The sequence below is a fragment of the Tauraco erythrolophus genome, chromosome 2 (assembly GCF_009769465.1).
Source record: "Tauraco erythrolophus isolate bTauEry1 chromosome 2, bTauEry1.pri, whole genome shotgun sequence".
NCBI classification, from domain to species: Eukaryota; Metazoa; Chordata; class Aves; order Musophagiformes; family Musophagidae; genus Tauraco; species Tauraco erythrolophus.
Window position 1 is genome coordinate 73,232,838 of NC_141466.1, and position 6,106 is coordinate 73,238,943.

The following is a 6,106-nucleotide window of genomic DNA, read 5'->3' on the forward strand; positions in this document are numbered from 1 at the left end:
TCTTACTTTGAATTCTACTTTACCCTTTTCAAAAATTATTTGTGCCTCCAATTGCTCTGATAGGTCCCATCCAAGTAAAGGTTTTGGAGATTCTGGTAAATAAAGGAATTGGTGAATCCCTGTTTGTTTTCCAATCTGAAATTTAATTGGCTGGAGAAAGAAAGACTTTTTCTGCTGGCCAGTGGCTCCTATTACAGTTATGAAATCATGACCTACGGGTATTAGTTCTTGATGTAATACAGAATATGAGGCACCCGTATCTATTAAAAATTCTACTTCCCCATTCTGATTCCCTAGCTTTAATTTAACCAGTGGATCTGCCAAGGTAGATTCCCCTGGTCCCCGTCATTTAGCTTCAGCAACCACCTCAGGCTTTAATTTAGGGCATTCCTTTCTCCAATGCTCTCATTTTCCACAGGAGGCACACTGGTCTCATCGTAATGTTGTTTGGAAACCCCTTGAGATCCCTGAGGAGGCCCTCCTCTGCCTCCAGGGGGTCCCTGGGGTCCCACACTTCGTTGTTCTAACACCGTGATTGTTGCTGTGGCTATTGTTCTGTCATTGCTTTCTCTGTTCCTATACATCCTCCATGCTGCTTCAATTAATTTTTCTAAATCCCACACTTCAGACTTTTAGTTTTTGGAGTTTTCTTCTAATATCTTCTGATGACTGGCCCAAAATCTACGATACCAATTGTTGCCGCCCTATATCAGATGAGGGGTCTAAGGTGGTATATTTACGCATCGCCAATCGTAATCTGTTTAAGAGTTCCGTGGCGGTTTCGATTTGCCCTTGCTTTACAGCGTAGAGTGCTGACCAATTTACAGCCTTTGGAATCACGTTCTCTAATCCAAATTGTATCCAGTTTTGATATTGCTTTAATGTGCGATAGTCTGTATTATCATTCGGATCCCAATGCGGGTCAGTCAGGGGAACATACTGATCGACTCCCCCTGCCAGCGTTCCGGCTGTTGTTTGAGCCTGCACACGAGTTCGGGCTGTTCTTAGAATTAACTGTTTCTCAGTTTCAGTCATTGCATCTAACATTATATCTATATCTTTCCAGTCTGGGTCTTGATTTTTAATATGAATTCAAATCTTTTGGCAATTCCTAATGGATCTTCTCTATGATTTTTAACCACTTCCCTCCAGGCATCCAAATCTCCCATATTAAAAGGGACTTTAATTCTCATCGGTCCTGCCAGTCCCATAGCTTCTCTAAGTGGTGCCTGGAGAGTTGGTCCTGTTTTACTACGCCTTCGGGCAGTAATCGGGGTTGATCCCCCCACTGCCCCTCCTCCTGAGTTACTGTTCCCATTGTTCCCATCTGGAAACCCCATGGGTAATGCAGGAGGTGGTGATATGGAATCTTCAATCCTTTCCTCACCTTCCCGGTCTTTTGCTTTCAAACATCTTTCTCCAATACTACATGCTGAACAAAATCGCTTCAGCTTTCCTCGTTCCTTCTTTTTATCTTTCTTTAGTGCTAAAACAAGGGGTTCCTGAGGGACTAAATTTATACCGTGTTTCTTTCGCCACTCAGGATGATCTCTTAAAGTGAAAAACATATCAGCATATACCACCTCATCCCGTTTTTAATTTCTTCTGAGAAACAGCATCAATTGCAATAGAGTATTATAATTCATAGTTCCATTATTTGGCCATTTTTCCCCATCTTCCAATTTATATAACGGCCACCACTGGTTATAGTATTTAACTAAAGTTTTCTTATTTACATTTCCTCCCAGGGGACCCCCAATATCTTTCCAATGTGCCAAGACATATCCTAATGGACTCTTTTTTAAAATTTCCCTGCTCTGTTGGTTACCCATTATTTACTGGACTATTATTATCCCAATCCTGTTGCTACCAAACAAACAACTAAAATTAAAATCACGCCTCCTAGATATAACTAATTATCATTGAAATAACTTGTTCACTCTTATTTTCAATCGCTTCGTCTATCTCCGGCTGTTTCCCTCGTGGGAGGACGGAACCGCGGATCAAGAATCCACACTTGCTTCGTACTAAAAGTACGTCTCAGTCACACACACGCAAACAGGACGAAAACAAGTTTTACAACCACAAAAATATCCGACCATACAAACAACTAATACAACTCTTAGAATCATACAAACGATCACACAGGATTCAATCATTAATATTTCAGATTCCAGATGGTTTCCGGTGGGACTGGAGCCCACAATTGTAGTCGCTTAAATAACCAAAGTGCACTTTTAAGGCACTGACTGCCCGGTATACGCTGTCCTGCGCAAGCCTCATGGCTTACGGAGAGCTACCCTAAAGGACTGGTCCCCAACCCAGAAAGAACACCTTTTCTAAGATGGTCCTTGCCTGTTCCTGCAGTGATCCAACTGAGGCGAGGAGTCCCTCCAGAGAAATCCCCGGGGGCGCCCAAGGGAGTCCGGTTCTCAGTGGGTCCTGCAGCCGAACAGAGAGGGTCCCATCTTGGGTGCCAAATCTGATACCTGAAAAGGAAACTGAACTTTCCAAGACTCGTTTTGGAGTTTTAGAAAGCAGGCATTCTTTATTACAGTGCCGGATGCACAGGAGATTTCTCCCCCTAGTGTGCACACTCGGCTTCTGGACAAAAATTAGTTATACACTACAGTCATGCGTATTCACAACATATTGACATATTCTGAAACAATTGGTTAATTTTCTCTCGCTTTACATGTAAATTACTTTGCATGCTCAGTTCTCTGCCCCTTTCTTTTGGGTCTGGGGTGTACTTAGGGTAGGTGGTCCGTGAGTCGGTGTTCACGATCTCCCCCTGCCGGAATTACTTTTTCCCCCAAGTCACTGCATGTTCACAGCTCAGAAAAACATGATAATGAAGTTTATGCAGTTTTTGGGATGTTCCCTCCAAGGGCAGACAATTCTTGATAAAAAGTCTCCTTTTTAGTCACTCCTGACAGCTTCAAGGATGGTCATCTCGTTAGTTTCTTTAGGTATGCGTGAAACACCTACCGCCGACTAAACCCTTCATGGAACTCTTACGCATAAACTTTAACCCCTTTATTGTTGGGTAACAGGAAAAACCCTTTAAGATCATCGAGTGCAACGGTAAAACTGACAGCGCCAGGCCCACCTCTAAACCACGTCCCCCAGTGCCACAGGCGCACGGGCCGGCACACGGGGCGAGAAGGCGGGGCCTTCCCTGAGGGGGGCGTGGCCATGCAGATCGAGCACCGCGCGGCATGACGGGAAACTCCCCGCACCGAGATCCCGCCGGGGGCGAGATGCGCGGGCGCTGCGTGGGCGCTGCCGACGGCAAAGCGTGGGGCGCGGGATGAGGCGTGGGGTGGGATGGGATGTGCGTGGGGTTTGCTCGGGGGTGCCCGTGCGGTGAGTGTCTGTGCGGCGGCCTGGGCCGGCGGGCGGCAGAAGTTTATCTCATACTTACCTGGCAGGGGAGACACCATGATCAGGCAGGTGGTTTTCCCAGGGCGAGGCTCATCCCTTGCACTCCGGGTGTGCTGACCCCTGCGATTTCCCCAAATGCGGGAAACTCGACTGCATAATTTGTGGTAGTGGGGGACTGCGTTCGCGCTCTCCCCTGGCAAAGCGGTTACAAAAGTAGATCAAGAGCTGCGGGGTGTTATCATTACAATTTACTCTAAGCGGCTGTGACATGGGTAGGGATGATTGTCGCTAGTGTTAAGTTGCTCAGATTCTCAACCAATCTGGCCTTGAACACTTCCAGGAATGGGGCAGCCACAGCTTCTCTAGGCAACCTGGTCTAGTGCCCCACCACCAGGATGGAAGAATTTCTTCTTTAGATCTCATCTAAATCTCCCCTCTTTCAGTTTAAAGCCATTGCCTCTTGTCCTGTCACTACACACCCCTGTCCAAAGCCCCTCTCCAGCTTTCTTGTAGCCCCTATAGGTACTGGAAGGCTGCTGGAAGGTCTCCCTGGAACCTTTTCTTCTCCAGGCTGAACAACCCCAACTCTCTCCGCCTGCCTCCATAGCAGAGGTGCTCCAGCGCTCGGATCATCTCTGTGGCCTCCTCTGGACCTGCTCCAGCAGCTCCATGTCCTTCTGATGTTGGGGACCCCAGAGCTGAACGCAGCACTGCAGGGGGGTCTCACAAGAGCAGAGCAGAGGGGTAAAATCCCCTCCCTCAACCTGCTGCCCACACTGCTTTGGATGCAGCCCAGGACACGGATGGCTTTCTGGGCTGCCAGCGCACATTGATGGCTCATGGTGAGCTTCTCGTTGACCAGTACCCCCAAGTCCTTCTCCTCAGGGATGCTCTCAATCCATTCTCTGCCCAGCCTGTACCTGTGCATGGGATTGCCCCGACCCACGTGCAGGACCTTGCCCTTGGCCTTATTGAACTTCATGAGGTTCACACAGTCCCGGCTCTCCAGCCTGTCAAAGTCCCTGGGGATGGCATCCCTTCCCTCTAGAGTGTCCACCACACCACATATGGACTTGTGGAGGATGATAACCTTCCCAAGAGTGTCAGCAGAGCTTGGGCCAGGGTTGGAGCAGAGTGCGAGGTCAGTCCTGTGGCGCACGACCTGGTTCCCATGGTGGAAACATAAAGAGCTGAAGGACTGTGCAGTCGTGGCCTGTCCTCAAAGCCCTGTGATCTCACCGGTGGGAGCAAGGTGGGCAGCAGAGGCCGGACCATGGTGCAGTGGTTCCCCACAGGAGCCAGGGGATATCTGGGGTTTTCAAAACGAGGATCAGAACTAAGCAGTAATGGGCAAAACAATGAATTTTGGTGCCTGGGGACATCTTGTCCGGTTCCTGATGTGATGGCTCCAGTGTTGCTGCCTGCACTGGCCCCACCCGGAGCGACTCTGTCCACCCTGATGTCCCACCATGGGGCCTTTACCCGCACCGGATCCCGGTCGGCCCCACCATGTCACCGCCCCCCCACTCGAGCTTGGTCCCCCGGGGGCTGCGGGGGAACGGTGGAGCGCAGCCGGTACCGAGATGGATTCAGCGGTGCTGAAGGACTACAGCAGCACTATCGTGACAATATGAGATCTAGACAACACAGAAATTACAAGCCCTTAAAGGATAATAGTCTGTTTTTGCAACCACTTTGCCAGGGGAGAGCGCGAACGCAGTCCCCCACTACCACAAATTATGCAGTCGAGTTTCCCGCATTTGGGGAAATCGCAGGGGTCAGCACACCCGGAGTGCAAGGGATGAGCCTCGCCCTGGGAAAACCACCTGCCTGATCATGGTGTCTCCCCTGCCAGGTAAGTATGAGATAAACTTCTGCCGCCCACCGGCCCGGGACGCCGCACAGACACTCACCGCACGGGCACCCCCGAGCAAACCCCACGCACATCCCATCCCACCCCACCCCTCATCCCACGCCCCACGCTTTGCCGTCGGCAGCGCCCACGAGCGCCCGCGCATCTCGCCCCCGGCGGGATCTCGGTGCGGGGAGTTTCCCGTCATGCCTCGCTGTGCCCGATCTGCATGGCCACGCCCCTTCACGCAAGGCCCCGCACCTCCCCCGTGGGCAGCCGGACCCGGGACAGGGTCAGGATTCTCCCGTGTGGAAGAACCGGCCGGAGGACGGGAAATGCGCAGCTGCCGCCGAACGGCCTCTGTGCCCGGAGATCTGCGCCCGGCGGAGCCGAGCAGTGGAGCGAGCGTGGCCCCAGAAAGGGGGTCGGGGGGAACCAAGGAACCAACCTCCCTTCCCCTAAACGTGGGGCTGGAGGAAACGTCGGTCCTCGGGGCTCCTGCCCTGGGCCGTCGGGCACGTCCGTGGCCGGGCAGGACAACACGGGGTCGAACATTCCAACCGGTGGTGCTGTCAGTGATCCTGGGGCCCGAGGACGGGCGGACACGTCCCTCCTTGGCTGAGGGGGAGGATTTCTCACTGGAGCGGGGTCCCTTCTGGGGACCTTAAAAGCCTCTGCCCTTGGGAACACTGGCGGTCCGGGCACAGGGACAGGGATGGGTTCGGTGCCGTCCTGCAGGACCTCCCCACCTTGAACTGAAGCGCTGAAGGCATTGCAGTGGTAGCAGGGGAAGGGGCTGAGATGGCACCCAGACTCCCCCAGAGCAAGAGACACCCATCTCGCTCCCCGCAGAAGCTCCGCTTTATC

The 6,106-nt window shown here is 51.9% G+C and overlaps 2 non-coding genes across 2 annotated transcripts; one reads left to right on the plus strand and one right to left on the minus strand.

The window, feature by feature from the left end:
• Positions 1-3,419: 3,419 nt before the first annotated feature.
• On the plus strand, positions 3,420-3,583 carry LOC147529241 (U1 spliceosomal RNA). Its single transcript, XR_015222038.1, has one exon. It is a non-coding gene; the product is annotated as a U1 spliceosomal RNA (small nuclear RNA).
• Positions 3,584-5,086: 1,503 nt separating this feature from the next.
• On the minus strand, positions 5,087-5,250 carry LOC147529242 (U1 spliceosomal RNA). The gene has a single exon (XR_015222039.1). It is a non-coding gene; the product is annotated as a U1 spliceosomal RNA (small nuclear RNA).
• Positions 5,251-6,106: the final 856 nt, after the last annotated feature.